Raw genomic sequence first — 10,561 nt, forward strand, 5'->3', positions numbered from 1 at the left:
TAAGTCCCTGGCCCCAACGTCCTCAGATCCCTTGGTAAAGCTTCCATTTCCCTGTGGTTACTCTAACACCCGTGATACTGCAAGTATCTTAACTATTAACTCTTTTTTGCTTCTCCTAAAACTATGCAGGCAATTAGTAACACATATTTCCCTCCAGTTGGGACTTCACATGTGAACTCCACTCAGCCCAGCCTTCAAACTTGTTTCTCCAATGGCCTTCCACCGTTTCCTTTCTTCCAGCTACCAGAGGCCATGGAGTCTGTCTTGATTCCTCTCTCTCTCTCATGTGCCACATTTTAAATTCCACAAATCCTGAATCTTCGTTTACTCAGGTTGATACAACAGGATACCAGGGAGTGGGTGATCAGAGCAACAGAAATTTATTTCTTACAGATTGTGAGTCTGGGAATTCCCAGGTCAAGACTCTAGCAGGTTAGGCACTAGCAAGGGCCTACTTGATGGCTCATAGATGCCTTTTCAATAATGTCCTCATGGGACAGAAGAAAAAGGGTTCGCTGGAGTTGTCAGGGGCACTACTGTCTTTTTAAAAGATGTTGGCATAATCTAATCATCTTCTAGAGACATCATTCCTCAAAATGCCTTCACATTGGGAACTGTTTCAACATGTGAATTTAGGGTGTTAAGGTATTGAGTCTATAGCAGCAAGTAATTTACTTTCCTCATGCCTCAGTTTTCTCATTTCAGAAATGGAAAATAAACCTCCTATCTCATTGGAGTATGCTAAGGATTATTTAAGATAATTCAGAGAAAGCATATAACACAACGCCTGGCTTATATTATTATATGTACATGAGTTGTGCATCTTACTTTTTTTCACTTAGTATTTCTGAACATAGTGTTACGTCCATAAGTGTAGTCCTAAGACATTAATGGGTTCCCAACATGCCATTGTAAAGCTACATCAGAACTTATTTCTTTAGCCCATTCCTTATTTATAGTTAACTAGATTGGGTTCCCTCCACCCTCTATCATGGTTGAGATAAATACCCTAGCTATAATCTTTTTCTGAGTCCTACTTATGTTTTTAATATCTTTATTATCTACTTACAATGACACTTTTGTGATGCTTCCAATAGAAAAGTATTAAAAAATTATATGTACTTTAAAGTTTCAGCCGAGATTGGAGAAAGTGAATACCCATCATCTCATGAAAGAAGTCAATAGCAACAGAGGTTGGGGGGGATCGTCACAATGAAAGAGATTGGTTCAGGGAATGACAGGAATACCCATAAAGGAAACCCGGCCAAGGTGCCTAGTTAGTCCCTGCTAGGTACTATCAGGTTTATAATAGTCTCCCAACCACCCCTCCAACCCCACCCAACCCACTCGGCCACGCCGCTAGAGCCCTGGTTCCAAATGCCATTCCAGATGTGAGTTCTTTAGCTGTTGGAGTCAATCACCCTCTCTGCCTTCACCATCTTGCGCAGGGGAGGGAAAAGTCGGTAAGAGAAACTATGGAAATGAGGAAGGGACCTCCTTTGATATTGTTCTACCCTAGATCACGGGGTCAGGCATGAGCTCAGCTGGAGTGTGCTGGGAATGGATGGCTGGAGGGGCAGGGGGTACCTCCTCTCCCTTTCACTCACTTCTCTCGGCACAGATGTACTTAAGACTATCTAAAAGACATGTTTGCTGCCAACACGGCTCTTTAGCTGTTTTCATTAATAATGTAAAATGGGATGTTTACATTTTCATAGTAGCCATATCCCCTGTTTGCACCCTCTTAGGATTTCCTTTGATTTCCTTTGAAATGAAAATAGAAGTCTGGTGCACATTTGGGAAGCCATTAGAAAGATCCCTGTAAATGTTGCCCCCTCAGGCAAGTTGTAAGAAACACCCAATGATAACTTTAATATGCTTGATAAATCACCCAATTGTTGCATTTTAAAATGACTTGGAAGAAAAGAAAAAGGAGCCAATATAAGCTGCTAAGGAATTACAGTGTCTTCCTTAGAGATATTCCCTGGACAAGTTAACACCCAAATAAAACAAAGTGAGCTGAGGTCAATACTTAGCAGCTGTTCAATCAATAATTTAATTACAAGGAAGGAGAATGGATTCACCTGCCCATCAGTGGGAGTGTGAATGGGCAACAGAGGCTTCTTCATGGAAGGTTCTCCCCTCAGACTCAGCAGCTCCGGAATTAATGGGCTCAATATGGTTTGAGGTCTGGCCTGCATTGCCTCTCCATTTCCCTCCAGGAACAACAGACTGTGAGAACTGGGCTCCACCCTGCCTTCCAGAAGACAGTGGCTTTGGCTCTTCCACTCCAGCAGTGGTGAAAGGAACTTTTCAAGATTTGCTACTGGAGAGCCAACCAGAACTCGACTGCGGCCAGTTGGAACCTTCTTCCAGAGAAGGGAACTGTGCCTGCCTTTTGATTGCGATGAGACTGACCTCACAGGCCACTTCTTCCTCCCAGTTCCCACTTTGCTGAGTGCATCTCCGCCCACTTACCTTTCCCTTGTCCAAAATTTATTTGCCCCTCTTGGTATTCATACTTAATGGTGTTCCTTTTTTTTTTTTTTTAATAATATAACAGTTTATTTTTACATCATTTTGTGCCTTTTCCCACCTCAGTTGTAGTCCCCGTGGGCTTCCCATCACCAAATCACCCATGTGCCATCACCACAGTCCAGTGCATTTCCCTCCCCCCACTGTTTTTGATCCCATTCCCCACTCCACCCCCACAAAATGTCTCTGGTATATAGTTGTTCATTATTCTTATTATTTTCTCGCCTGGTCTTTTCTACTCCTGCTATGAGTGAAACTATCCAGTATTTTTCCTTTTCTTTCTAGCTTATTTCACTAAGCATGATTCCATCCATGTTGCTGCAAAGGCATGAGGTTATCTTTTTTGATTGCTGGGTAATATTCCTTTGTGTATATGTACCACATCTTTTTAATCCAGTCATCTACTTTTGGGCATTTGGGTTGATTTCATATCTTTCCTGTTGTAAATAAAGCAGCAATAAACATGGGAGTGCAGGTGTCTTTTTGAATCGGTGTTTTTGTGTCTTTTGGGTAGATACCTAGGAGTGGGATTGCTGGTTCATATGGAAGCTACATTTTTAGCAGTTTGAGAAACCTCCAAACAGTTTCCCATAGTGGCTGTACTAGTTTGCATTCCCATAATGGTGTTCCTTTTTAATGGACTTGGTGTAGTGGGAAAAATTCCCCAATGGTTACAGCTAAGAGTTAACATGTTTGAGTACTTACTAAGTGGCAGGCCTAAACTTAAAGATTTATTTAATCCTCACAACAACCCCACACATTAAAATAAAATTTGGAAAAGAAAAAGAAGAATTTTAAAAATATCCTCACACTAACTTTATGAAACCAGAACCATGTGGTGGGTTTTAAGTTCCAATAGCCAAGATCCTTGCTTCCCACTGGAGGTGAAAACCTAGTGATAGACACAGGTGTCTAGACAATAAGGAGAACAATTCCTAAAGCTGCACCGCAGAATTAAACTCCCTGCCCCATCCCAAGCAGCACTGGGCCATTGCAAAGCAGCCTCCAGATGCCTGGCCCCATAAAACTTCAAGCAGGGCTGAGCATGCCCTTTCTGGGAGCACCCAGATAGGGAGAGCGGAGAAGGGAAAATGGGGATCAGGACAGGACAGGATCACCGGCTTCACTGAAATACAGAGCCAGAACAAAGAAAGATCTCCGCTTTCTCACCATCCCTGGGATCAGGCAGTGAAACATTATGCTTTTCCTAACCAAAAGCAGCCTGACCCAAACCATGAGCACTAAGTTGAGAGACAGTGGGGTTGAGGCATCTCCACTCTTGCCCACTTCGTTGTCAGGAGCTCTGGGGATGTGTTCCTGTTCCTGACCCTTATCTGTGCAATCCCACAGACACTGACTTCCACCTGTAAGCCTGGAACTGTGCTGCTCACAGTTGGAATGTGTTCAGTGACACATGAGGACATGTACGAGCAAATAGGTTCTGCATGAATCTCAGGGAACTCATCATTCCTATCCCTTCCATTTTTCGTCATTCATTTTAGCATCCTCTGTTAAATCTTGCTAAATCCAGACTATCTTGGTCACAGAGCATGATAGGAATTCCAGAAATTACTCCAGATGGAAATGAAGGAAAATCAACTGAGACAGTAGAGAGAAAACCTTTCCAGACAAGGCCCAGCCACAGAGTTCCAGGCCAGGGGGTTGGGGGGCTCCACTCAAGACAGTGGAGATGGGTGTGGTCACAGCTGTTTTCTGAGGAAAGTCTAGCCAACTAATTTATTGTCCAAAGCAGGACTCTTTTTAAAAAGGGCTGGCGTTAGTAATTATAAAAACTGTGATTGAAAATACAGACCCCAGCTCTCCCTGGTGGCTCAATGGGTTAAAGCACCGCATTAACAAGCTCTCAGAAGCCACTGCTGCATGAGTTCGATCCCCAGCCATGGAGCTGAACCACATGGCGTGGCAGACCTCTCCTGACTCGCCTGCTGCTCCCCTCAGCAGTGTACTGTTCTGCTCCTCATTCTGTCTCTGGTGAATCCTCTCACCTACTACAAATCTGTCCTGTCCCCCAGTTCTGTAAGCATGAATAAATAAATCTTAAAAAAAAAAATACTGACCCTTCTTGAGTCTTTCAGAAACATCTGCTGAAGCAGCTTCAGGAAAGCCAGCTCACCCTAGGAACAGGTGTTTGTAATGGAAATGTTTGGTCTTGTGCTGGCTTCCTCTCCCAGTCTGAGAGCCCGGATGCAAAACCTCACTGCTGGCCCAGCCCATACCCTGCACCTTGCTGTGTAGACAGTCTGAACCTACTGACAGTTTCCCACCTCAGGTGCCTACCACTCTCTGCTGTTCCCCCTGAGGGATTTCTCACACCCCAGAGCTTGTCTGATGCCAAGAACAACCCAGAAGTGTGGGCAAATTAACTCTCCTGGGGAGGCAACTTTCAAACAATGGAAGCATATGTTGGTGAATCTCCCTCCCCCTCCCCATTATGGCTCCTGTGCTCTGTCAGGAGCCCCAGTGGGATCGCCCCCACTAGCCACAGCAGTGACTCATTGGCTGTCCTCTCTTCCTCTTCTAGTGTCTTGACCTTCTTGCTTCTGCTTCTGGGTAACCTCCCAAATTAAAAAAGGAAAAACCTGCACCCAAGTTTTAGCTCAGTCTGCTTCAAAAAGAATCCAAACTAGACACAGGATTGTAAAGGAAACCTCATTCAAGTCTACACTTACTGATGTTCCAAATCTACCGAGGCTCTATTTTTGCTGTTACCTGGGGATAAAAAGATAAAGTCTGGGCCCTCCCTGGTGGTGCAGCGGGTTAAAGCACAGCACTAAAAAGCTAAAGCCACTTCAGCATGAGTTCGATCCCCTCTCCAGAGGTGACCCACATGGCGCAGCAGACCTCTCCTGACCTGCCTGCTATTCCTCTCAACAGTGTACTTCGTCCATCTGCCTGTTCTGCTCCCCACTCTGTCTCTGGTGAATCCTCTCACTGCCCCTGAGCCTCTGGCCTGTACCCAAGTTCTGTGTGCATGTATAAATAAATCTTTAAAAAAAAAAAAAAAAGATAAAGTCTCTCCTCTCAGGAGATAAAGGAGATGGTGTTAGCAAACAAAGGTAGGTAGTCACCAGTGCTAGGCCTCCCAGATGGCACAGTTATATCTATGCTGGGGACACAGGGAAGTTAGTGGTATGACTCCAATCTAAGTCAAAGTCTGAATACCAGGGATTTCAACCATAGTGCAAACCCAAGGACTGACGACCAATATGGCTTCTGAACAAGTGTGTCCGTTGGGGTACATGGCCAGACTTAGAAGACAAGAGAAGAGAGTGGTTGGGGTTCCAATTTGCCTGAACTCACACCTGCCCACAGACCTGGCAGCAGCTCTGCTCTTTCTCTACCTACAACTACAGCTCTGGCCACACTATCCTTTTTCCCATCCAGCTTTCATCCCACTCTATCACCATTTTCCTCCCTTGTCCTTTTAGGCCTAGAGAGATAACAACTTCATGTTACCACCAGTCCTGGGTGCTCTAACTTTGACCACATCTCTCTTCTGTTAGGTTATTTGAAGGAGCCTTCTGGCTCCTGCTAGGACCTTAGCTGATACGGGAGGTATCTGTGTATCCAGACGAGGTCTGGTGACCAACACATCATAGGCACTAGGAATGTGGAAGAACACAGAGATTCAGGAGCCCTCTTCCAGAACCAATAGAACCTAGTGACCAATTAGACCCATGAAGTATATTAGCTACCTACTGTTGGATAACATATTGCCACAAAGGTAGTGACTTCATAGCAACACATACTCATTCTCTGGCATTTTTGGAGTGTCAGGAATCCAGAGATGGCTTCGTGAGGACTTGTGTTTGTGGGGACAAGGTCTCTCATTAGGATACAGTCAGGTTGCCAGTGGGGCAGGGGTATCATGTGAAAGCTCAATTGGACAAGAGTCCACTTCAAAGTGTATGTGGTTATTGGCAGAATTCAGTTGGAATGAGGGCCTCAGTTCCTGGTCACCTCTTGGTCAGAGGCTGCCCTCAGTTCCCTGCTGGGTGGGCTTCCCCAGCATAGGGCCTTGTTCCATCAAAGTAAGTGAGAGAGCACCTTCCAAATAGAAGTCACGGTCACATGTACCCTAATCCCAGCACTGACATCCTGTCACATTTTCCATATTCTATTGGTTAGAAGTAAATCATGCGTCCTGCCCACACTCAAGAGAGGTGATTTTACACAAACATGTGAACAACATGGCAGGGACAAGGGCAGGGATCATGTTACAGTCTGACCAGGGAAAGTGGGGAAGAGTCCTGAGATTTTATATTTATAAACAGCGTTATTCAACAAGAGAGGGTGGAAAGGAGAGGGGGATCCATTTTGAGGAACAAAGAATGGAGCCGTGGGCCTGGGGGTGAGTGAGGTGCAGGAAGTCTGCTCCAGAGTGTTTAGAATTTACCTCAGTCCAGCTGTGAAAAGAGAGACTTAGGTTTCAGGAACAAAGACAAGGACAGACTCTTTGAGGACGCTGAAGAAGTTCTTTTGGTCCTGTTCATTTTTTCAGAAAAATCCAGTGATAAAATAGACCTGTGGCCAAATTCTCTTAGCAAATTTGGAGGGGTGGAGAAACATCGATATTTTCAAGAGCACAAACTGCATTTTTTAAAGAATTAGTTCCCATATTTACCAAAAGAGAACAGGAACCCAACCAATTGTCTAAAGTTTGGAACATAAACCCTAAAGAAAAGACTTAGGCTTTTTCAGAGAGAAAAAAAAAAATAACAGTTTCATGGACTCTGGTGTGCCCGGGGAGTGCTTGCTTTGGGTTCAGAGAAAAGGTGGCTGAAGGGCTGAGCAGGGTATAGGACAATGCCCGAAATACTGGGATAATTCACCCAGAAACCTCTCCCAGAAGCTTTTGTGCCATTCCCTGACACACAACTTCTTAGATCTATGGCAGGTAGTCTGCCACTTGGCTTCCCTGAGTCTGTTCCTAAGCCGGTCCGTATGGTGTGGCCATCTGTATAACTACCCTGAATTGTCCTGAGAACTGATCTGCATATTCAATCTACCTCAAATGGAAGAACCAAAGCAAGAATAGATATACAGTTGTTCTGTCAACTCTAAAAGGATAATACAAGTGTGAGCTAATTTTACTATCTTGCCATGTCTGTTTCAGCTTGGGCTAAGGATCCTGGGGAAATCCATCACCCTGTAGCTGCAGTTGACATTGGCAGAGAACTTAATAATCATTGTTAAGAGCGATTCTCTTCCCCCAAAGGTCATGGTGTTCTGCTTCTTCTGGTCCTTGTTGACAGAAATAGAAACCACAGGATGATGCTAAAGTGACTGCAGTTACAGGTTCACCGAGGCGAGTGGGGATGAGGCAGCCTGAGCACAGATACCTCTGCTTTGCTGTGAGCACACGACATCCTGCAGGACCACACATAGCAGCAGGGGAGCCCATGGGTCACAGATCAGTTTCTGTACTAACCCACAGAGGCTTCATCAGCTGAGATACTTTTTTAAGTTTTTTTTTTTTTTAATAATTTATGTATACAAGAACTAGAGCACAGGCCAGAGGTGTGGGATGGGGTGAGAGGATTCTACAGAGACAGAATGAGCAGCGGAACAAGGGGACTGACTGAAATACACTGCTGAGGGGAGCAGTGGGTGGGACAGGAGAGGTCTGTTGTGCCTTGGCCCCTCCTGGCCAGGGATAGAACTCGTGCTACAGTGGCTGGTGGTTGCTTCATAGTAGTGAGACTTAACCCCTTGCACCATCAGGAAGGTCCCATCAGTCAAGATTTAAAGCTGGTTCTGAGTCTTGAGAAACTTCAGATGAGTTATAAAGCTAACTGGACTGGTCAGAGTAGTATCAAGCAATTAAAAATCTAGTATCGGTTTACCTGTTTACCTTTGGCTTTGTTGGATGACATTTTTAAAATTTATTCATTTTTAAAATCTACTCTCTGCAAGTTAAAAGGAGGCTCCAGACACTCTCAGCAGCTGCTTTTCTCCAGAGGTCTTAGATCCCCACCTGCCAGTCACATTCTCACCAGATTCCCTTCAAATTTCTCTTCTTTCTTTTATTTTTTCATTTGTAAAATCAGTCATTTTTAAAATAATATTCAGCTGTGGTTTGATAACCTCTTCTTCCTTTTAATAATAAACATCTGGTTACCAAGGTTAGCCGCATTGATGGCCAGGAAGGTAGAAATGATATTTCCCAAGGCAGCTAGGCATAGCCACTCGACTAAGTTTGTGCTAAAGGAATTGGAGCACAGTTTTAAGGAAATGATTAGCTATGTACTTCTGCCTCCTCTTTCTCTTGGACTGAACTGTGGGTAGAGCAGTGTTGCTTTTGTTTGATCATGTGGATTAAAATATCACCCCGGGGCTAACAGAGCAACAAGTGAGAAAGAACCTGGGTCCCTCGGTGTGCTTTGAGGGTCACAATCACTCACCTAGATCTCCACCTACTTCCAGATTATTATGCAAGGAAGACAAGCACTCCTCACATTTTAAACTAGTGTATGTGGAGATATTTTTGTTATAGCTTGAGTCTGTACCACGACCGATGCATTTATGCATTTGTGAAATTTCTGCTAAAATAGTAGTGCCACTCCAGCATTAAAACCTGTTTTAATTGATCAGTTCTTATCAGTATTAGGTCTATGGCACACAGGAACCCGTTCCTGTGTCTTGAGAGATTTGGGGGATCAAACTAAACTTCATCACTCATAGATACACCACTAATACCTAGATCTGGACACATCAATCTTTTTTTTTTTTTTAATTTTTGGAGGTGAGTAGACACAATGCATTTACAAAGTTCAAAGTTTTAGACATACAGAAATATATGTTCTTTTTTTTTTATTTGACTGTCTTAAAGATACATCTCTGCCTCTTCACTCCATTTTATGGCGGCTTGGCCAGCTCTCTGGGTGTACTGCCATTTCTTATTTATTTTCCCAGTTTTATTGAAATATAATTAGCACACAATACTATCTACATTTAAGAGGTACGCACAATACTTACATATATTGTAAAATGATTATCCCAATAAGTTTAGTTGACATTTATCACTTCACAGAAAGAGAAATTTTCCTTGTCATGAAAGCTCTTAAGATCTTCTCTCTGAAGCACTTTCACTACACCACACAGAAGTGTTAGCTAGTTGTTGTGTTATCCATCATCATGTTTTATTTAAACAGTTTCCTTTTGGATCAGCACGGGAGAGAAGCGCACTAGAATTTATGGTGATAGTGCACAGGTGTTTAGGTAGTGGGAATTTTCTGGGGACAACACCCGAAAGGAGAAATCAAACACTGTACAAAAATGAACAATGATGTAAAAAAAATGTAAATAAATAAAGACAACAGGGAAATGACATTTAATTATTACTTAGAAAATAAACAGTTTTCTTTTGGTGAATGTGCAGCCATTTTTAACACTCGTCTAAAACAGTACTGCTGAGAATAACCTGTCACGAAGTTACTTTGGTAAACTATTGGAGCTTGGAGCTTGGAGCTCCGATCTTGGTGTCAAGGATCTGAGTACTCTAGTTTTGGTAAACAGTATCAAGCTGTCCTTCCCAGGGAAGGGCTGAGTCTGAGTGTGTCTGTGGCTAAATGTCTGCCCTCTCGGGCAGAAAGCTAAGTTTCCTAAAATCAGGCTGCTTTGGTCCAAAATCTACCACTTCAAGGCTCAGCGCCTGGCACATAGGTGGAGCTCAGTACACGTGGGTTAGGTGAATGCCCTAGAGAAGAGGTGGGGGAGTGGGTAGCAGGATGGAGATATGGCTATTATAAAGAACAGCAAAATTCAAGCCAGCTTAAGTATTACTTCCTTCCAGAAGTTGTCTCTCAAAACTCTAATCTACACTTAAAGGTTTCCTTGTTCTCTGCATTACATGTGTTTATTTATTTATTTTTAAGATATATTTATTTATTCATACAGAACTGGGGTATAGGCCACAGATGCGGAGGGTGAGAGGATTCACCAGGGACAGAGTGGAGAGCAGAACAGGCAGATCGACGGAGTACACTGCTGAGGGGAGCAGCGG

The sequence above is a fragment of the Condylura cristata genome, unplaced genomic scaffold (assembly GCF_000260355.1).
Source record: "Condylura cristata isolate star-nosed mole 26May11 unplaced genomic scaffold, ConCri1.0 scaffold00012, whole genome shotgun sequence".
In the NCBI taxonomy this organism is placed as follows: Eukaryota; Metazoa; Chordata; class Mammalia; order Eulipotyphla; family Talpidae; genus Condylura; species Condylura cristata.